Source organism: Leguminivora glycinivorella, chromosome 21 (genome assembly GCF_023078275.1).
Source record: "Leguminivora glycinivorella isolate SPB_JAAS2020 chromosome 21, LegGlyc_1.1, whole genome shotgun sequence".
NCBI lineage: Eukaryota > Metazoa > Arthropoda > Insecta > Lepidoptera > Tortricidae > Leguminivora > Leguminivora glycinivorella.
The window spans coordinates 1515108-1539409 of record NC_062991.1 but is presented as its reverse complement, the minus strand read 5'-3'; the positions used below and the strand labels follow the sequence as shown (position 1 = coordinate 1539409).

The 24302-nt window shown below is 38.7% G+C and overlaps 1 non-coding gene across 1 annotated transcript; it reads left to right on the top strand.

Moving 5' to 3' along the window:
- Positions 1-16303: 16303 nt before the first annotated feature.
- Trnal-caa lies at positions 16304-16377 on the top strand. Its single transcript has one exon. It is a non-coding gene; the product is annotated as a tRNA-Leu (tRNA).
- Positions 16378-24302: the final 7925 nt, after the last annotated feature.

Below are 24302 nucleotides of genomic sequence, written 5' to 3'. Positions count from 1 at the left end.
GTAGGGTTGGGTCCCGTGGTACTAAAGAGCTCCTCCTCATAGACATGACCATCTGCCAACAAGTTCGGCGGAACAAGGGGGCCATTTCGGCCGCTTGGATTGACTATAAGAAGGCCTATGATTCGGTGCCTCATTCATGGCTGAGAAGGGTATTGGAGCTGTATAAACTTGATGCAGCTTTAATATCCTTCCTGGCTGCATGTATGAGGCAGTGGACCACAGTCCTTCGTCAACCAGGAGGCAGGGATGGCCCCCTGGCCCGCAGGACTTCATAAGGATTGAGCGAGGAATATTCCAGGGTGACAGTTTGAGTCCATTATGGTTCTGCCTAGCTCTGAATCCCCTCAGCACGCTGCTGAAGGATTCTGGGCTAGGTTGCCGGCTTCGGAGAGAGGGTGAAGTCATCTCTCACCTTCTGTACATGGACGATCTCAAACTATTTGCACCGAACACCCAAGACCTGATGGTGCTATTGAAAACCACAGAAGTTTTCAGTACCGCAATCAGAATGGAGTTTGGTGTCGATAAGTGTGCGGTCATGCATGTGCAGCGGGGGGAGGTTGTAAATTCAGAAAATTTACAACTTTCTGAGACGATGTCGTTCAGATCTATCTTTGAATCAGAAACCTATAAGTACCTTGGTATGTCACAGTCGTTGGGTATTGAGGATGTTGGCATTAGACGGTCGGTGAAGGAGCGCTTTTTCAGTCGGCTGACAAAAGTCCTTAACAGTCTTTTGTCAGGAGGCAACAAAGTGCGCGCCTTTAACGCCTGGGTAATGCCTCTACTCATATACTCCTTTGGCATACTACGGTGGACCCAGACTGAGCTGGACGCCCTGGATCGGAGGGTCCGCTCACTGCTTACCACACACCGTATGTTACACCCGCGCTCGTCTGTTATGAGACTGTACATCCCACGGAAGTGCGGAGGTCGAGGCTTCCTAAACGCCAAAGATCTCCACAACCGTGAGGTGTACAATCTCAGGAATTACTTCCTTAACAACGAGTGCGGGATGCATCGTGATGTGGTGGCAGTGGACGGAAACCTCACGCCGCTCTCCTTGGCGAAACAGAACTGGCGCAAACCTGTGGTACTAAGTACTGCGGACCGCAAGGCGGTATGGGAGAGCAAGCAGCTACACGGGCGGTTCTACAAGGCCCTCACGGGACCCGATGTAGATCTGCTCGCATCGGTGAACTGGTTACGATTCGGGGACCTCTTCGGAGAAACCGAGGGTTTTGCCTGTGCAATTGCGGACGAAGTTATGATGACGAACAACTACCGGAAATATATCCTGAAGGACGGTACGGTCGACATTTGTCGGGCATGCCGCCGTCCCGGAGAGTCACTCAGGCATATTATTTCCGGTTGTTCTCATCTTGCTAACGGCGAGTACTTGCACAGACATAATCTCGTAGCCAGGATTATTCACCAGCAACTTGCTCTTCAATACGGCCTTGTGGACCGCGAAGTACCGTACTACAAGTACTTACCTGCGCCAGTTCTCGAAAATGGTCGTGCCACGCTCTATTGGGATCGATCTATTATCACTGACAGGACTATTGTAGCCAATAAACCTGACATTGTGATAATAGATCGACTGCAACGCCGGGCAGTGCTCGTTGACATCACCATCCCCCATGATGAGAATCTCGTGAAAGCCGAGAAGGACAAGTCCAGTAAGTACCTAGACTTGGCTCACGAGATAACCGCCATGTGGGATGTTGAATCAACGATCATTGTTCCGATAGTCGTTTCAGCGAACGGTCTCATAGCGAAGAGTCTCGACCAACATCTTAAGAGACTCTCGCTAGGTGGCTGGATCAAGGGCCAGATGCAGAAGGCGGTGATCTTGGACACAGCACGGATAGTTCGACGGTTCCTCTCTCTGCAGCCCTAACCACCGGCAGCTTGGGCCCTGCCCGCTGCTGGCGGCACCCTAGGTTAGGTTTTTTATAATGTGTTTATATGTGTTTTATATTGTTTTGTATGTGTTTTTGTATTTTACTTTTATATTCATATTATAAACAGCCTAGCCTAAGAAAGAAAATAAATAAAGAGTATAATAATATATGTACCTATTAAGTGTATATCTATGATAATATTTGATACTTTCTTTGCGACCTATAACATTATGTTACTAATAAAATATTTCATTTCATTTCATTTCATTTCATTTCATTTCATTTCATTTCATACATATATAATTCAATTTATAATTTAATAGTTCTCTTTAGAGTTCAAAATCATATCGGCCATATTGTGCTCATTATTAATCGAACTAGTGTAGGTACCAAGTTGGTGAGAGGCCTACAATATCAGTTATTGAGATGGATGCAACCTAAAGTAGGTCAAACGATCGATACCGAACTTGAACGAGCCGCCCTATCCCACTGCTGGGCTTATTTATCTACCCTATGCAGCAATACCCTCCTTTCATTGCATGCGTTTGATGCATTGACTCAACGCCGTTAAGAAATTTTCTAAAGAAAAATATCTTCTAGGCAGCCTGTGTGTTTTCACATTATCCGATCCGATATCGGATGTCGGAATTTCAAAGGCAAAAATCAAAGATGGCGGCTTCAATGTATATGGGATATCGGTCCGACATCCGATCGGATAATTTGAAAACGCACTAATAAGTATATTTTCGTTCCGGTAAAAATAAGTGTTTTAGGGCGGTCGACCACCGTATGACGGTATTTACACTATTTACATACCGGTGGCATTATATTGCCAAGTTTAACACATAACATAACTATATTTTAACACCCCTATAAAGTAGCTAATTAGTGTAAGAAAAACTTGGGTAAACAAAGGGTAAACATTATTGCAATATAGGCACGTAGGTACAAATATAAAAATATCCATATTAAGTAGTGGCTTATAATATTCGCGTTCAAAGCATTCTAAAGGTAATATCGAAAACAATCATCATATCTAGAACGGTAATTAGAGCGTTGACGATACTTTTTTAGACACTAAATTAGGTCGGTAAAGTATGAACCTCATTGTAAAACTATATATTAAAATACGGCAATTACCTTTCCTAATTTTCAATTCACTTCTATAAATGCGGAGAGTACCTAATTACTTTTCACAATAAACCATAATTAACAAACCATTATATGCCAACAAGTAACAACCTGCGGTCAGATTAAAACCTATACGACCTCCCTTCCAATGTCATATAATAACGCCTTATCTATAACACCGTTATTACAGGGGATTCTAAATGTCACGACCAAGTACGCCACCCTGGCGCACTCCGAAAGGACACAATAAAGTACAAAAATCTTGGCACTTACGACTTTTTAATTATCTTTGTTTTGTCATGGTGTCCCGGCATGGAGGCTGGGTGCAATGGAAATGGGTCACGGGATCGATACAAGCCTTGAATGTCCCGGGGAGTTTTTTGCAATTGTTTAATTAGATAGATTGTGTCGAATGCTTTTTGGAGTTCTAGATTTTGATTAAGACTAGACAATGTTCATAAAATGGTCTTGAACTTTAAACTACAAAATATTACAGATAAGAAAATAAATCACGTATTAAGTACAGTCACCGGCATAAATAAGTGATGATGTTTGTACTTTGTCGCTTTTAATCGTTTGACAATTTCGTATGACATTTCAAACAGGACGTTAAAGTGACAAAGTACAGAAATCTCATCAATGTACTTAGTAGCATTAGGTATGTTATGCCTAATAACTTTCACTTATGTATTTACATCTAAAAATAGCTATGTATCCATGTTGTTTACTTAATCACGGAAAAGTAACTAAGTTTAATTGTAAAACATTTTTATTTATTCATTAATTAATTATTTACTTATTTATTTTACTCAATTTTTAATCAAAAGGGTACTCATTATCGGTTGTCAATAAAGCTTAACTTCAATATAAAACCGATCTTATGATTGAAACCTTTTCTTTGAAAACTTCACCATTATAAAGTTTTAACATTATAGAGAAAACACGTACAGAATCTGTACGTGTTTTCTGTACTACAGATGTACCGAGTTTCTTTCGTATTTTTTCCGGAAACGTTCGTATTTGCCATGCTAGTTCAGTCAATGTCAGTACGTCTTGTAGGTACTGAGATTGACTGAAATAGCATGACACGTTCGTACGTTTCCGTGACAATACGAAGGAAAATCTTTTCGCATGTACAGTGTACATACGGTTATTTACACATAGGGTTGCAAATGGAAAAAAAAAATTTTTTTTTTTCAGAATTATGAAAAAAAAAACATGAAAAAAAAAACCGAGCACCACAGTTTTTTTTCTCAATGGTTATTTTTTCCAGATGAAAAAATAATTCGACAATAACGGTTTTTCGTGAGTTGTAACGTGTTTCAATAACAATAACGTACATTTTAATTCGATTAACATTCAGTATACAAACGTTTATTGGGGAATCCCCGATGCGGCGTGCAGCGTGGAGACTGGAGAGGCGGTGGTGTTGCCAACGGTAATTAGTGATTAACTACCAACTACAGATTTCGGAAATGTTACTTTTATAAGACCAGAAATTAAAGTTATTTGATTAAATTCGTTTAATAGTTAACATTAAGTCTAAAAAACCGTATAAAGGTATTAACTGCTTTGCAAATTTTGAGATTTCATACTTTAGAAAAAAAATCCGATCGATGGTTGACTGGTAGAGAATGCCATTAGGCATTAAGTCCGCCATTTGTACATTTTTTTTTTTTACTTATGTGCAATAAAGTTTAAATAAATAAATAAAAAAACATACTCCAGAAAAAACACTTTTTTTTTTCAAGCAAGTAAAAGTAAAAAAAAAAGTAAAAAGCATTTAATTGTCCAACATAGGTAATATATAGGTACATAAGTACCGGTCTCATGATACATTTTTGTCTCACTATGTGGTGCCGTGAGGCGTACAACTTGAAAAAAAAAAACTTTTTTTGCAATTCTATTTACACATCATACTCGTATCATTATAACTTCGTCGGCAGTGTAAGTTACGTTTACCGTATCATCCATATCGCTAGCTCGATGGAGGGTGCAGTGGAGGGTCCTTAATTAGGTATGCACATGTATGTATATCTGATCTGGCGTCCATTATGGGCGACACTCGAACTATATCATCCTTCATCAGAGTGTATATAGCACCCGATGTCTAAGTGTACTGGCCCCGTAGCCGAATGCCATTTCTGCGACGCGAAACGCCACCGAAACGCCGTAGAAATGTAGTCTTGCTCTGTCGCGCCAATCGCTAGAGCGATAGAGATAGATAGCTACGAAAGAGATATTATCGTGATCGTTTGTGCATTAGGCTACGCACACTGATTTTGGAATTAATTTTATGATGCTTTTACTTTAAAGTAGCACTTGTTCATACCGTGCTGTTGCTAAGTAAGTTAGCTCGGTCTAGGTATCATATTATACCTACCAATGTTATCTCTTCCGGTTACAATGCGTTCGCGGGTTCTGTATTATTTGCTACTTACCTATAGTCTCTTTCAAATCAATTTGTGTATGAAAACGGGACGATGAGACGTACTATAGGGCTGACGACTACATAAAAAAATGGCATTCTGTTTAGTCCGTCAGTTAGATCGTTCAAAAATACTGAACACATATTTTTCGCTTCTTCTAATTAATGAAAACGTACAAAGATATAGAGCATTAAAATTCCGAAGTGGAGGCTTGTGACGTCACTTCTAAGTAAAAATTGTACCTAGGCGTGACGTCACGCGAAACTTCAACGCACTGCACCGTCATCATTTTTCGTTTACGAGAAAAAATAAAAAATACGTGTCTAAAATTCTCTGATAATCCAACTGATGGACTAATTAGTTTTTTTTAGTCGTCTCGCCTATTATTACGATTTTTAATTTTCACACTTTTTGCCATGCTGTCGTCTGAGTATGAGATTCCTCGCGATTTTCCGGCAAATGATCTCCGGTAGTCCGTCTTACCGAAGGACCGATTTACCAAGCTAATCGAAGCAAGTAGAATAAAAGCTTGTAAAAAGACCTAAGGCCCATCCCTGAGGCACCCTTTCTTTTCCTTAAGCCCCCAGTACCGACTTACCAAAGGCTTATGATACACACGACCATACCAGTGTGAGATTCCTCGCGATTTTCCGGAGTATGTTCGGTGGGGGGACGCGTCCCACGGGAGCGCTAGCGTCCCGGATGCAAGGTTCCTGCTCAAACGCGCTCACACGCGGTGAGGGGATATGTCCGGAGATATTAGACACATTGTGAACATTTTGCTTAGGGAAGCGGGGAAATATGAAAATTAAAAATAAATTCATAAACTCGTAACGAAACGTATAAGTACCTACTGTAAATGTAAAATGTGTACACACACTAAGAGAAATAAATTAATAGTTTAAAAAACACTATAAAACACGCTTTTATAAATGCACGTAAAAGCCAAAAATAAATTATGGATCGTTCAAGTTGTCTCTATTTGTGAGCTGAAGTTTAAAAACTATGTGCTTTTAATTATAATATTTGATTGTAAAAGCGTGGGGCGCTGGAACAGGAAAGACTTTTTGTATAACTTGCTGATAAATCAAATTATGCTATGTTACGGGAAGGAGGTTACACAGATTGACGCGCTAACTGGGTTCTACATTAAACAGTCAAATCAATTAAAAGTCAGTGTTCAAAGTAGGTACCAGTTTGTCGAACTCAGACAAAATATGCGCTAGTAGCGAGGAGAGTCGACAGTCACCGACACTTAGAACGCCGCTTTTTTCCGGTAATCAAAGTACAAAAGGGGAAAGTGTCTACAGTGACAGGATGCAGAGTTCTTGTTCGTGGACGAGATATCTTTGGTTCTTTTTGGTAACCCTTAGGCGGCATATGTAAACGTTATGTTCTTATGCAACTTCATTCGCCAGGAAGTTCGGATTAGTATTTGTTTACAAGAAAGTCTTTCCTGTTCCAGCGCCCCACGCTTTTACAATCAAATATTATAATTAAAAGCACATAGTTTTTAAACTTCAGCTCACAAATAGAGACAACTTGAACGATCCATAATTTATTTTTGGCTTTTACGTGCATTTATAAAAGCGTGTTTTATAGTGTTTTTTAAACTATTAATTTATTTTATACTTTTTAGTCATTAATAATGAAATACTTTTAACATTTATACATAAATTTATTTCAAGTAGGCGGATTTTACATGCCATTTGTGGCTTAACGTGTACTTATTGCTAATTGATACTTAATAATAGCGGCTACCTTCTTATTACGGTATTATCATAAAAATGTTTATACCTAGTAAGTTATCCGTAAAAGATAGACAATATAGACATGTGCTATCGCCATCGCGGACTTTTTGAAGACATTAGAGAGACATACTTTCGCCATACATTGTTTTGAAGCTCTCAGCTAGTGGAATTTTGTTTGACTCGATTAGAAAATATTGTCACATTTCAACTAATTCAAACAAAATTTAAGTATTTCTTTTTTGCCGAGCCCCCTTTATTTGCTCTTAAGGGTCACAGGAAAACCATTACCCAACTTATTTTAAATACAGCGTTGATCTTTCTTTTATGCGGGGGCTTCGCCCCCGAGCCCCCTTTTCGTTACTCTTAAGGGTAACAAGAAAACCCTAACCCAACTTATTTTAAATACAACGTTTATCTTTCTTTTATGCGGGGGCTTCGCCCCCGAGCCCCCTTTGTTTGCTCTTAAAGGTCACAAGAAAACGCTAACCCAACTTATCCTAAATACTTTTATTTGCTCTTAAAGGTCAGAAGAAAACGCTAACCCAACTTATCTTAAATACTACGTTGATCTTTCTTTCATGCGGGGGGCTTCGCCCCGCGAGCCGCTCTTTGTTTGCTCTTAAAGGTCACAAGAAAACGCTATCCCAACTTATTTTAAATACCACGTTGATCTTTCTTTTATGCGGGAGGCTTCGCCCCCCGAGCCCCCCTTTGTTTGCTCTTAAAGGTCAGAAGAAAACGCTAACCCAACTTATCTTAAATACTACGTTGATCTTTCTTTCATGCGGGGGGCTTCGCCCCCCAGACCCCTTTGTTTGCTCTTAAAGGTCACAAGAAAACGCTAACACAACTTATCTTAACTACTACGTTGATCTTTCTTTCATGCGGGGGCTTCGCCCCCGAGCCCCCTTTGTTTGCTCTTAAAGGTCACAAGAAAACGCTAAACCAATTTATTCTAAATACTACGTTGATCTTTCTTTCATGCGGGGGCTTCGCCCCCGAGCCCCCTTTGTTTGCTCTTAAAGGTCACAACAAAACCTTAACCCAACTTATTTTAAATACAACGTTGATCTTTCTTTTATGCGGGGGCTTCGCCCCGAGCCCCTTTGTTTGCTCTGAAATGTCACAAGAAAACGCTAACCCAACTTATTTTAAATACTACGTTAATCTTTCTTTTTTGCGGGGGCTTCGCCCCCCGAGCCCCCCTTTTCTTTGCTCTTAAGGATCACAAGAAAACGCTAACCCAACTTATCTTAAATACTACGTTGATCTTTCTTTCATGCGGGGGGCTTCGCCCCCCGAGCCCCCCTTTGTTTGCTCTTAAAGGTCACAAGAAAACGCTAACCCAACTTATCTTAAATACTACGTTGATCTTTCTTTCATGCGGGGGGCTTCGCCCCCCGAGCCCCCCTTTGTTTGCTCTGAAAGGTCACAAGAAAACGCTATCCCAACTTATTTTAAATACTACGTTAATCTTTCTTTTATGCGGGGGCTTCGCCCCCGAGCCCCCTTTATTTGCTCTTAAAGGTCAGAAGAAAACGCTAAGCCAACTTATCTTAAATACTACGTTGATCTTTCTTTCATGCGGGGGGCTTCGCCCCCCGAACCCCCCTTTGTTTGCTCTTAAAGGTCACAAGAAAACGCTAAACCAATTTATTCTAAATACTACGTTGATCTTTCTTTCATGCGGGGGCTTCGCCCCCGAGCCCCCTTTGTTTGCTCTTAAAGGTCACAAGAAAACCTTAACCCAACTTATTTTAAATACAACGTTGATCTTTCTTTTATGCGGGGGGCTTCGCCCGAGCCCCCCTTTGTTTGCTCTGAAATGTCACAAGAAAACGCTAACCCAACTTATCTTAAATACTACGTTGATCTTTCTTTCATGCGGGGGCTTCGCCCCCCGAGCCCCCCTTTGTTTGCTCTTAAAGGTCACAAGAAAACGCTAACCCAACTTATCTTAAATACTACGTTAATCTTTCTTTTTTGCGGGGGGCTTCGCCCCCGAGCCCCCTTTTCTTTGCTCTTAAGGATCACAAGAAAACGCTAACCCAACTTATCTTAAATACTACGTTGATCATTCTTTCATGCGGGGGCTTCGCCCCCGAGCCCCCTTTGTTTGCTCTGAAAGGTCACAAGAAAACGCTATCCCAACTTATTTTAAATACTACGTTAATCTTTCTTTTATGCGGGGGGCTTCGCCCCCCGAGCCCCCGTTTGTTTGCTCTTAAAGGTCAGAAGAAAACGCTAACCCAACTTATCTTAAATACTACGTTGATCTTTCTTTCATGCGGGGGCTTCGCCCCCCGAGCCCCCCTTTGTTTGCTCTTAAAGGTCACAAGAAAACGCTATCACAACTTATTTTAAATACTACGTTGATCTTTCTTTTATGCGGGGGGCTTCGCCCACAGAGCCCCCCTTTGTTTGCTCTTAAAGGTCACAAGAAAACGCTAACCCAACTTATCTTAAATACTACGTTTATCATTCTTTCATGCGGGGGGCTTCGCCCCCCGAGCCCCCCTTTGTTTGCTCTGAAAGGTCACAAGAAAACGCTATCCCAACTTATTTGAAATACTACGTTTATCTTTCTTTTATGCGGGGGGCTTCGCCCCCCGAGCCCCCGTTTGTTTGCTCTTAAAGGTCAGAAGAAAACGCTAACCCAACTTATCTTAAATACTACGTTGATCTTTCTTTCATGCGGGGGGCTTCGCCCCCCGAGCCCCCCTTTGTTTGCTCTTAAAGGTCACAAGAAAACGCTATCACAACTTATTTTAAATACTACGTTGATCTTTCTTTTATGCGGGGGCTTCGCCCACAGAGCCCCCTTTGTTTGCTCTTAAAGGTCAGAAGAAAACGCTAACCCAACTTATCTTAAATACTACGTTGATCTTTCTTTCATGCGGGGGCTTCGCCCCCGAGCCCCCCTTTGTTTGCTCTTAAAGGTCACAAGAAAACGCTAAATTAATTTATTCTAAATACTACGTTGATCTTTCTTTCATGCGGGGGCTTCGCCCCCGAGCCCCCTTTGTTTGCTCTGAAATGTCACAAGAAAACGCTAACCCAACTTATTTTAAATACTACGTTAATCTTTCTTTTATGCGGGGGGCTTCGCCCCCCGAGCCCCCCTTTGTTTGCTCTTAAAGGTCACAAGAAAACCCTAACCCAACTTATCTTAAATACTACGTTAATGTTTATTCTTTGCGGGGGCTTCGCCCCCGAGCCCCCTTTTCTTTGCTCTTAAGGATCACAAGAAAACGCTAACCCAACTTATCTTAAATACTACGTTGATCTTTCTTTCATGCGGGGGCTTCGCCCCCGAGCCCCCTTTGTTTGCTCTTAAAAGTCACAAGAAAACGCTAACCCAACTTATCTTAAATACTACGTTAATGTTTCTTTTTTGCGGGGGCTTCGCCCCCCAGCCCCCCTTTTCTTTGCTCTTAAGGATCACAAGAAAACGCTAACCCAACTTATCTTAAATACTACGTTGATCTTTCTTTCATGCGGGGGGCTTCGCCCCCCGAGCCCCCCTTTGTTTGCTCTTAAAGGTCACAAGAAAACGCTAACCCAACTTATCTTAAATACTACGTTAATCTTTCTTTTTTGCGGGGGCTTCGCCCCCGAGCCCCCTTTTCTTTGCTCTTAAGGATCACAAGAAAACGCTAACCCAACTTATCTTAAATACTACGTTGATCTTTCTTTCATGAAAACCTTCCCCTTTGTTTGCTCTTAAAGGTCACAAGAAAACGCTAACTTATCTTAAATACTACGTTGATCTTTCTTTCATGCGGGGGGCTTCGCCCCCCGAGCCCCCCTTTGTTTGCTCTGAAAGGTCACAAGAAAACGCTATCCCAACTTATTTTAAATACTACGTTAATCTTTCTTTTATGCGGGGGGCTTCGCCCCCCGAGCCCCCGTTTGTTTGCTCTTAAAGGTCAGAAGAAAACGCTAACCCAACTTATCTTAAATACTACGTTGATCTTTCTTTCATGCGGGGGCTTCGCCCCCCCAGGCCCCCTTTTTTGCTCTTAAAGGTCACAAGAAAACGCTATCACAACTTATTTTAAATACTACGTTGATCTTTCTTTCATGCGGGGGGCTTCGCCCCCCGAGCCCCCCTTTGTTTGCTCTTAAAGGTCACAAGAAAACGCTAAATTAATTTATTCTAAATACTACGTTGATCTTTCTTTCATGCGGGGGGCTTCGCCCCCCGAGCCCCCCTTTTTTTGCTCTTAAAGGTCACAAGAAAACCTTAACCCAACTTATTTTAAATACAACGTTGATCTTTATTTTATGTGGGGGGCTTCGCCCGAGCCCCCCTTTGTTTGCTCTGAAATGTCACAAGAAAACGCTAACCCAACTTATTTTAAATACTACGTTAATCTTTCTTTTATGCGGGGGCTTCGCCCCCCGAGCCCCCCTTTGTTTGCTCTTAAAGGTCACAAGAAAACGCTAACCCAACTTATCTTAAATACTACGTTAATGTTTATTCTTTGCGGGGGCTTTGCCCCCCGAGCCCCCCTTTTCTTTGCTCTTAAGGATCACAAGAAAACGCTAACCCAACTTATCTTAAATACTACGTTGATCTTTCTTTCATGCGGGGGCTTCGCCCCCGAGCCCCCCTTTGTTTGCTCTTAAAGGTCACAATAAAACGCTAACCCAACTTATCTTAAATACTACGTTGATCTTTCTTTTATGCGGGGGCTTCGCCCCCCGAGCCCCCCTTTTCTTTGCTCTTAAGGATCACAAGAAAACGCTAACCCAACTTATCTTAAATACTACGTTAATGTTTATTTTTTGCTGGGGGCTTCGCCCCCCGAGCCCCCCTTTTCTTTGCTCTTAAGGATCACAAGAAAACGCTAACCCAACTTATCTTAAATACTACGTTGATCTTTCTTTCATGCGGGGGCTTCGCCCCCCGAGCCCCCCTTTTCTTTGCTCTTAAGGATCACAAGAAAACCTTAACCCAACTTATTTAAAATACAACGTTTATCTTTCTTTCATGCTTCCCCCCTCGAGCCCCCCCCCCTCCTTTTTCTGTTCTTATCTTCCGGCACCATCATCAGGCCTTGAAACCTAATCGTAGTCATAGTTCATTACAAGACTTTTCTAAGAAGCCCAAAAATAGCTATGATACGATGTTCCATCATGTAGTTCCAGTTCATATCTTCCGGCTCCATCATCAGACCTTGAAACCTAATCGTAGTCAAAGTTCATTACAAGACTTTTCTAAGAAGCCCAAAAACAGCTATGATACGATGTTCCATCATGTAGTTCCAGTTCATATCTTCCGGCTCCATCATCAGACCTTGAAACCTAATCGTAGTCAAAGTTCATTACAAGACTTTTCTAAGAAGCCCAAAAACAGCTATGACACGATGTTCCATCATGTAGTTCCAGCTCATATCTTCCGGCTCCATCATCAGACCTTGAAACCTAATTGTAGTCAAAGTTCATTACAAGACTTTCCTAAGAAGCCCAAAAACAGCTATGATACGATGTTCCATCATGTAGTTCCAGTTCATATCTTCCGGCTCCATCATCAGACCTTGAAACCTAATCGTAGTCAAAGTTCATTACAAGACTTTTCTAAGAAGCCCAAAAACAGCTATGATACGATGTTCCATCATGTAGTTCCAGTTCATATCTTCCGGCTCCATCATCAGACCTTGAAACCTAATTGTAGTCAAAGTTCATTACAAGACTTTTCTAAGAAACCCAAAAACGGCTATGATACGATGTTCCATCATGTAGTTCCAGTTCATATCTTCCGACTCCATCATCAGATCAGCTCAACAGTACCATATTATTGTATTGTCATCGGAACTACATATAGCTGCCAATTTTCATTACGCTACGATCCTTGGAAGATGGTTAAATTAGCCTCCGCAGATTCCATTACATAGTTAGTTACATACACGACGACCTAATAAAAGCGTGTTAAAAACAACCAGTTTTCATGTTCGTTCAACAAGTTTTTTGGTTAAAATAGCGCCTATGTGCTCTTTGGTTCAAACAACGAGTTAGATATCGTCACTACTTTTAAAAAATCTCGTATCTCACGCTGCTTCTCAAAGTTAAAACGCAGTAAGTCTATATGCATTCCATACACACTTACTACAAATTTCTTTTCATTGACAGACGAAGATACAAGTTTTTTTAAAAGTAGTGACGATATTGTTAAGTGTAACTAGTACATTTAACAAGTTGCTTGTCAATTGAAACAACAAGTCAATTTTATTTAAAAGCAACATGACACATATTGTTTTAAACATATTATTATGTTTGGCTGATTCAATCAAAAATCTTTTAACAAGTTGGACCTTGTTGTTCGAACAAATTCGACTTGTATACTTGGTTTACTGAAATACTTTTGTTTCAATCGGATAAACCCGCAACAAGTCGAACTTGTTAAATTCACAATGCAAATTTCTCTCAGTGCGACGTATTATTACTATTTCAAAATAAATACAAATGGTAAAAAATATTACATTGAACACTTCTTGACTAAATGCAAGAAAATTATTTCATCAACATTACAAAAAGCGGTGGTGGCCTAGCGGTAAGAATGTGCGACTTTCAATGAAGGTGATGGAAAACATCGTGAGCAAACCAGACTAATACCAATAAGGCCTAGTTACCCTTCGGGTTGGAAGGTCAGATGGCAGTCGCTTTCGTAAAACTAGTGCTTACGACAAATCTTGGGATTAGTTGTCAAAGCAGACCCCACGCTCTCCTGAACCGTGGCAAATGCCGGGATTAACGCAAGGTGGATGATGGGGTATGATCATACAACATATTATAGGTACCTACTTTACTCTTAGTGCGTTTTCACATTATCCGATCCGATATCGGATGTCGGAAGGATTTCAATGGAAAAAATCCAAGATGGCGCCTGTAATGTATGCATGGGATATCGGTCCGACATCCAATATCGGATAAGATAATGTGAAAACGCACTTACTTTATTCTTTTAGCGCAAATGACATGGAAAATTTGGAGCTAAATATTTAAGTACCTAATCATAGAGGGCGCTCTTCATTTTCTCCATACAATGAACGTCATTGTCCGTAACGTTTGCGCTAACGAGTAACGTATTTTGTAACGTCAGAAATAAAATAAACATTTTTTTTATACTACGTCGGTGGCAAACAAGCGTACGGCCCGCCTGATGGAAAGCGGTCACCGTAACCTATGGACGCCTGCAACTCACATGCGCGTTGCCACCCCATTAGAAACTTAATTGTACAGTATTCCCTTTTGCTGTGTTAAATACATAGTAAAAAGGAGTGCACAAGTTCCAAGGAGGGTTCGGGTTGCCGACGACTCAAAGGACAATAGACGGAACAAGTCAGTTCCGTAAGTCCTCCCGTCATCAGCACACCGCACCCTCGTTGAGCTCTGGCAGCCTTACTCACCGGCAGGAACACAATACTATGAGTAGGGTCTAGTGCTATTTGGCTGCGGTCTTCTGTAAGGCCCCAGTTGGACTTTGCTCTAGATTCGAGCGAGATGATATCCGCTGTGCTGTGCTGTGCCCTACCACACAAAGCGGAATATCATTCGCAACATGTATGATATATTATAATTTATGATACCTACATATCTCCGCATGTATCCCCGGCGTGTGCCTCGCGCAAGCGTTTCACACCTAGCGGGAAGTCATTACTGGCGGAAGCGTGGGGCTGCCAAGGGCCTGCTTAGCTAACGCACACCACTTCACAACACTAAATACTAGTACTAAAATAGTATATTATGATACAAGTGCGAAAAAAGGAAGTTCGAAACGAGTGGCGATAAATGAAAACACGACCGAAGGGAGTGTTTTTAATCGACACGAGTTACGAATTTTCTTTTCGTACGTGTATCGTACGACGTTTTTTAGTTAGTACTTACAGATGGCCCTCTGAAGTTTGGAGTATTTATTTATGTGATTTGTGAGTGCGATAGGGACTGATAGGGACGGCCTGATGTTTTTTTCATAATAAATGGGCTTACTCTTGACCACAGACTAGCCAAAGGCAAAGACGTGGCCTACGATGGAGTGAGCTCGCCCAGAAGATGCCTGTCTGTTTTATCATTTATCGCGCGACCATGCTTGCCTGACTTTTTTATTTATAATTCATTTTATTGCAGAGTTAAGCAGGATAAAGGGTACCTACTACGCAGTAAGTATAATAAAACAATAAATTATTTTACATCATTTATTTACCTAACGAAGTGTCTAAACAAGTAGAAAAACATTGAAAACCTAAGTACAAACAATAAATAGAGAGGCAATCAGTCGGATCGTAAAATTACCTAAATGATGAAAATTAACATGAAATTCTTTAAAATCAACCCTTTTAACTGACGTCTAAAGTCGTCATGATTATTTTCTAACATTGACATTTGATAGATGGCAGCACCATCTCTCTCGCTATATCGTCATCATAGGCCACAGCATCTTTAACCACAGAACTTTATTTATATAGAAGAAACAAATTCATATATTTGTATAGGGGCCGAGCGTGTCAAATTTTGTACTGAAGTTGTTTCTTGCCTGTAATTTTAAATATGTCTCAGGCTCTTGATTGTTCATAATTTTTGTGTTGTTGCAATTGAATATCACGTAACGAGGCATTTTTTATGTTTTAATTGACTTCAACTTACAAAAATTGACGCCCGAAAGCTGCAAGCTGCGATTAAAGACGGACAACTCAGTGGATTTCACTGAGTTCATTTGACACGCTAAGTAGATACGTTTGCTTGATCTATGGTATATATGACATCTGTGTCTTTAACAGATGATTTTGCAGCGACTTTTACGAGGTATGTGCGCTGACAGAGATCGGAGGTACGGCGCATCTTTTCCTATGGCTGTAAAGTCCAATGGCAGCACGGCACTTCCGGCCACAGAGATCGCAGGTGAATCGCGAATCTGTTGATGGTTCCTGTGCGTTCCGAAGTCTTTTCTGCCTCAGGTCATCAAACCAGACTTCGTCATGTCTCTTCATGCCATCCTGCAAACGACGACGACCTTAGAGTTGGTCAAAGGCGCCTAGCCTTCAGAGATAACATACACTAGCGAAATCTCGACGGGTACCTCAGCGGTCGGGGTGGTGTAGCGGTTTAGCACGTCAGCCGCAATAGCTGGAGACCCGGGTTCGAGTCCCGGCTTCGCCACTAGTGGGCTTAATCGCTTTTTCCAGTTTAAAGTATCTATGGGTTCTAGAGTATGATTTATTTCAGTTTATAATGACATTTGAGATTATAATTTAAAAAGTAGCTTATATTGTAGAAACAAATACAGTCACTAGAAAAAAATCAAGACGTCTTTAGACGTCATAGAAATTTAAAGGGTTAAATATTTACAATAACGTCAAAATCATGCAATAAAATAATGTTCCATTTGTCATTAAAATGGCACGAGCGACAATTGATGATGAAATCATTATTAATAGTAATAAATATGGCAAGAACCAATGAATAATAATACTATTAATACTTTTAACTAGAGCCAGAACAGCCTAATAATACACTAAATAATTTCGCAAGTCATATATAATATACAGATATATTATACTGATAACGCTTTTATACCCTTGGATGCTTGGGCCATTTTTTTCAAAGTTGTCCACCCCACTTTTTTTTGGATTTGGAAATTTTTATGTGATTTCCACTCAGAATCGCGAGCTCTTTCCTAATAGGAGAAAGTGTTTTTTCCCAATCCGTTACCATTTTTTCATATATTTTGTATGGCGGTAACGGAATGGAAGGTTCGAAAAAATGTATGGAAGTCTTGGGACATTTTTTTTCTCCTATCAGTATCGAAACACCTCGCGATTCTGAGTATGAATCGCGTAAAAAATACCCATGTTACAAAAAAAGTGGGGTGGACAACTTCGAAAAAAAAAATCCCTAAAAATGGCCCAACAACCACAAAATTAATAAGGTCAAGGAAGTCTTGGGACATTTTTTTTCTCCTATCAGTATCGAAACACCTCGCGATTCTGAGTATGAATCGCGTAAAAAATACCCATGTTACAAAAAAAGTGGGGTGGACAACTTCGAAAAAAAAAATCCCTAAAAATGGCCCAACAACCACAAAATTAATAAGGTCAACGTGTGTCATAAAGAGAAGTGTGTCTGACCACATTTGGCCCATTTAAACCAATGATCAGTGTTTATTCGGAGTTCATACGTTTCCCACTAACTGTGAAATTTAGCAAGTAGCAAAAGTATGAACCGGCAAAAACACCTGATGCCTTATGACATTAATTATGTAGCAGTCACAAAAACTACTATTATAAGCATATATCGGGGTTTTGGGAGCGGGAATTAATTCGTGTATTTATAACTCTGTTTATAGTAACTTGAATTACTGAAATATAGATTAAAGTATGTATCTGGCTCCAAATGTACCTAGAAATGTTATAGTAATGTCTGTTGTTCATCGTTTTCACCCTTTTTGGGCTAGTGTAAATCATTCCCGCTCCCAAAACCCCGATGTATGATTATAAGGGAACCAATCCGTCTGCTTTGATTGAGTATTATCAGCAGTGATCGGAACTATGGGAGCAAAACTTTGACAAAACCTTAGAGCTTAGAACCAAGATTATTATTTTCAGATCAGTGTTAAATTTGATTCTATACCTGAATCCAAGATTTCTAATACATTACTACAAGGATATTAGTATTTTTTGGCTGTACGTACTCTATAATGTCCACTTAGCAAGTTTTGTTAAGGTTTTGCTCCCATAGTTCCGATCAGTGATTATCAGTTATATAATATGATAATGAAATACATACATAACGAGATTCTTAAATTCACAACTTTGTTTTAAAACATTATTAAATGAGCATCTCTTTTTTTTGCCAATAAAACAAAATTTGATTGTTTTAGGAAATTTTAGGTCATTTGTACCCATAATCACGAGTACTTTTCATCTCACTGAGAGACAAAAAGTGTCCCAGAATTTCCATACATTTTTGTTACTTTCCTCTCTCGTTACCTCACACAACATGTACGGAAAATGGTAACAAAATAAGAAAAAATCGTATGGGACAATTTTTTTCACTACTAGGATTGAAAAAGCTAGTAATTCTGAGTAGAAATAGCATTTTTTTTCTCAAAAATATCACACATATTTTGGCAAAAAAAAAAAAGAAATGCTCAAATATCAACGTATTTGAGTAATAAAAAGGACCGTTCAAACTTTGCATAGTGACTTTTGAGGTTATAATGAACAACTTTTATTATGGGACCAATGCTGAAATCGCGAAAAAAAGAATTGGCTGTTCCATAGAAATAAGCGGCATCATGACAGTCGAAATGTATAAACATTAAACAGCCAATTTTTTTTTGCGATATCAGCAATAGTCCCATATAAAGATGGGCCGAATACGGACTTTGCCGAATACGCATATTCGGCCGAACATTCGGTTCAGCTGTTACCGAACCGAACATTCGGCCGAATATTCGGTTGAGCCATATTTTAAATCCTGACTTAGAGTTAAAAACGTTTCAACGATTGGTAATGGTTACACATTTATCTTAATGTTCCTATAATTTAGTGCATAAGAAAATTTTGGTTTTTGTTTATTAAGATACGTTATTTTTACTTTCATACAAACTTATTGTATTTTATATTTTAACGTATTTTTAACTCCCTTTGGTAGTTCTTTAGAATGCAGAAATAGGGTGTCATTATGTGATGAATTACGAAACAACTTACGCTATTTATTTACTTTGTTTATTCGGTAAATATTCGGCCGAATACGAACATTGAAAAACTTGCCGGATATGCCGAATACCGAATATTTACCGAATATTCGGCCCATCTCTAGTCCCATAGGTAGTCATTCTTATTTATTTATTTAAACTATTGCACAATAGGCTAGTTTCCTACTAGTCAAATCAGCTTCTTTTAAAAAACTGTCAAAACGATTTGCTAATATGGAGTTACTATGAAATGAGGTGTGACGTCACGGTCAATTGATTTACTTTATATCTTCCTCTTTGACTTATTAAATAGAAATTATGTTTAACATAAATATTGTCCATATTTTTCTTCTAATTATGTGGTGCTTTATTTCGTGCACTGCATAACATATTTTATTTTAAGTATAGGAAACTAGCCTATTTGGAAAAAAAGTACAAATGGCGGACTTAATGCCTTGAGGCATTCTTTACCAGTCAACCATAGGGCGAAGCAGAAATTCGCGAATGTGTGTGCAGTGAGAAAAATAAATTTAGAAAGCATGACAACTATTGTCAAGTATAGCAAGCATCCTTGTTCATTATGATCTCAAAAGTTACTATGTATATGCAAACTTTGAACGGTCCTTATTATATTTATTTAAGTTGTACCAACAGCTGTTTACACAGATAATACAACAAATATAAGAAACAAATATTTTTATACACATTTTTTTTATCCAAGGGCATCATTTCAATCTCTTTAATAAACTTCACTTCGTTAAATACTGATCAAAATTGCGATTTATAGAAAGTATAAAATTATTTGTCAAATCACAATCACAATATTAATTTAAGTTAGATTCAGTGCCTACCTACTTGAGACTTTTTAGAGAAGAGAAGCTTAAATTATTAACAGGATTTAAAGAACTGGTCCCTCCAACAGCTAGTAAGCTGGTAGCTCCAGCGATAGAAACGAACAGAACAAAAGATGGATGCTCCCGTGTAAAAGAAAGAGCGAGCGAGTTTATAGTTCATCGCTCGGCGACGAACTCGCTCGCGCTATCTTTGCGTCTCTTTTATTTACACGGGAGCGAATATCTTTTTTTTTTACTCAAAAAAGGTTACACAGTATTATTCTAATTATTGTATTTTCGCCAAACTAATTATTGTCCACTAGGGAACAAATCAAATTATTTTATTGAATATTTTTGATTTGTTCTTTTTTCAAGTAGTCACACTACTATATATAAATTATAAATTGAAATAGATATCATACACGAAAGAAAAAATGGCAAGGCCCGGTGACCGAGCCGGGAATCGAACCCGCCCTTAATTTCAGTTTATAATTATTGTATTATTGTATTTTTGTTCGTTTCTATAGCCGATAGTGCATCGCTTACTTGCTTTTGATGGGACCAGTGCCTAAAGGTATTATTACAGACTGTAATTTACTGAATATAAGGGGAAAATATGAAAAAACATTGAGATTCAAGCTCCAACTCTTAAAATACGGTTTTTGTGATCTTTTGCTTTGATTACATGTTGGAAACAATTTTCCATGAAAAAAAAAATTTTTTTTTTTTCAATATTAGTATAGGGTATTACCAAATACCTACTTTATAATTATTAACCAATTGAGATAGATATACAGGATGAAATAAAAAGGGCCGTTCAAACTTTTGAGGTCATAATGAACAACTTTTATTATGGGACCAATGCTGAAATCGCAAAAAAAAATTGGTTGTTTCATACATTTCGACTGTCATGATGCCGCTCATTTCTATGGAACAGCCAATTTTTTTTCGCGATTTCAGCATCGGTCCCATAATAATAGTTGTTCATTATGACCTCAAAAGTCACTAAGCAAAGTTTGAACGGTATTTTTTATTTAATTGTGTTTTACAAACCTCTGGTTTGAGTGAGCTTACAAAATGAATAATCATAAAATGTATTTATAGTTTTACCACATTCGACCTGAATAAAGTTTATAGAAAGTATCGTGGTAATAGGCGAGACGACTAAAAAAAAAATAGTCCGTCAATTAGATTATCAAAAAATATTAGACACGTATTTTTTCTTTTTTCTCGTAAACGAAAAATGACGACGGTACAGTGCGTTGAAGTTTCGCGTGACGTTACGCCTAGGTACAATTTTTACTTAGAAGTGACGTCACAAGCCCCCACTCCGGAACTTTGATGCTCCATATCTTTGTATTTTTTCATTAATTAGAAAAATCGAATGTGTTCAGTATTTTTGGACGATCTAACTGACGCACTAAACAGAGTGGCATTTTTTTTAATGTAGTCGTCATCCCTATTCTATAGGTAAAGTTGAAAAAGCGAATCATTTTTACATTATGATACCTTATTGCACATATTAACCCACTTGTTACTATCGTTCTTTTAAAAGGACGCCAAACACTTAAAATTCTCATGAACAATGGGGGTACTTATAAAACTTTTGGTGATACGCATTCGAAACCTATTGAGTGTTAGAAACGGACTGCTAATTGACTGTGCGTGTTTATAGCAGTGTTTTGTTTTTATTTATCGATACATTTGGAGAAATTAACAATGGAAACTTCAAGGTATGTAGTTTTACAAAAAATATAGATAATGTTTTATTAAAAATCAGAATATAGAAAAAAACAACGTGAACTATTCGGTACCAGTGCTATAAAATTTAGAATATAATTAGAAACTATATTTTTTGGTGATTATATGAACCGTCCTTTTAAACTACCAATAGGAATATATGCTACTATAGTACTTTTTGCATTTTAGGAAGCGAAAAAAGACTTGGTCTCGCCCTTTAACATTAAATGAAATCATTGACGAGCTTGAGGAAGATGACCAAGAAATACCTGATTCGATCGTTATTTTGCCTCCCGAAAACTGTAACGCTGACGTCACCGATGAGGATTCAGGGGACGAAAACCAAGTAAATATACACAATCTACCGGGATCTCAGTTACGTGCTCCGGGAGAAGTTTGTTTTAGATCGGAAGAAGATTTTAGTGACGAGGACGATAACATACCGCTTATTCAGTTGTCTAAACGAAGATGTGAGACAACGGACCAGTTTCATCAGTCAACATCTGGGACAGAGGCAAGTCCTTGCCGGCCAATAAGCGTACCAAAAAATAAAACATACAATTGGATTGAAAAAGATATTCAGCCCAACTTCGCGGTCTGGCAATGCATGCAAACATCAGCACCGAATTTGAATCCCATGCAATATTTTGACCTAATGTTTGGAGACACAATTATCAATAATATGTTTGTACACTACACCAATTTATATGCAGCAAAGAAAAATGCAAGCAAGTCCTGCCCTATTACGAAAGACGAAATGTATTGCTTTATAGGTATATTACTATACAGTGGGTACGTGATAGTACCTAGAAGATACATGTATTGGCAAAACGCTTCCGATTGCGGTATGCCTATAATATACAATGCTATGTCTAGAGATCGGTTTACGTATATTATGTCAAATTTGCACTGCTGTGACAATTCAAAATTACAGTCAGGTGATAAGTTTGCGAAATTACGTGAATTATTTCAGCTTCTGAATCAGAACTTTGCAGAAAATGCACCGTTTGAAGAGCACTACAGCATCGATGAAGCAATGGTTCCGTATTACGGAGGGCACCCGTGCAAACAATTTATTCGTGGAAAACCCATAAGGTGGGGCTACAAATTTTGGGTTGGTGCTACACGTCTAGGATATATATTGTGGTTTGAGCCGTACCAAGGAAAGTGTAGTACCGTAACATCGAACCACTACAAAAACGCCATGGGTTTAGGTGCAAGTGTAGTTTTAGAATTCGCAGATGTGTTAAAGGAAATAGACAAACAAGCACCTTTTCATCTATTCTTTGATATTTTTTTTACGTCTATTTACCTCATAGATGAACTACGACTCCGAGGGATTCGGGCAACTGAAACTGTGCGAGAAAATCGTGTCGCAAAGTGCCCATTGACTGCCAATAAGTTTCTACAGAAGACACCTAGGGGTACATTCAAATATCAGTCCACAAGTGCTGAACATATTTTAGTGTGCAAATGGCATGATAACAGCGTTGTCACTGTTGCATCAAACGCAGCCACAATAGAACCTGTGGCAAAGGTAAAGAGATTTTCGCAGCAACAAAAAAAATACATACTTGTGGACCAGCCAGCTGTAATAAAAAAATATAATGAAAATATGGGAGGAGTAGATCGATCCGATCAAAATATTGGCCTTTATAGAACATCTATTAGGGGAAAAAAATGGTACTTCTCTTTAATTTGTCATGCACTTGATATGGCTGTACAAAATGCATGGCAATTGTACAAGAATAATGGTGGCGAATATGACTCCCTAAATTTTCGCAGATATGTGGCAACATCTCTTCTCGAAAGCTATAAAAAAAATTTTGAACGAAAAGATACACGTGCTAGCGGACTGTTTCGAGATTGTGTACGTTTTGATGGGAAAAATCATATAATAAGGTATAAAGAAACTCAAACCAGATGTATTGAGTGCCACAAAAAAGCTAATTTTATTTGTGCAAAATGTAATGTAACGTTACATCCCAAGATTTGTTTTGAAAAGTTTCATACTGCTGAATAAAGAGTAACAATATGACGTATTCATTATTTTATTTTAATTCAAATTAATATTAACATTTGGTAGTATATTTTGCTATTGTCCTTTTAAAAGAACACCTTTTTCCTACTTTTCCATGAGAGCAGCATTTTTTTTATTATTTTTCCCTTGTTATATATATTTTTTCTAACACTTCACATAAATTTCGTAAAAATTAAAGGTATTTAGGACGTCCAGTAACAAGTGGGTTAAGGCACTTCAAAATGCTATTCAGTCCTTATTATATAAAATTGTATAAATATATTTTTATTCTAATTTAGATTTATGAATACAACCGTAACTTAGAGTACAAGTGTCACAGAAAATATAATGTAACAGAGGACCGACTCCACATAACTTTGATAAGAAATGCGACTCAATCATTTGAGTATAGGTACATACATAAATTCCGGCCTGTATTCCCAACGCGGTAGGCAGAGCTAAAGTTTCAGTGCCACTCTTGGCAAAAACGAAATTATGATCTTGCCTTGGAACCCATATATCCCACAGTCGACTTCTACAAATTCCATTAGAATTCCATGAAGTTTTTAATCTGTCAACGGGTAAGGAGATATTTGAGTATAGGTAATGTACTATTGTTTAGTTGTATTTTACCACATCTTTACTAAGGCACTTAAAATGCAAAATTATACTAAATGCACTATAACTAGCGGTTTTTATATAAATTGTTAAACTTTGTTCTAAATCTTTAAATTTTTGTTACCGTCAAACATCTTTTTAACTAATTGTAAGAATAATTAATTTAAAACAACAT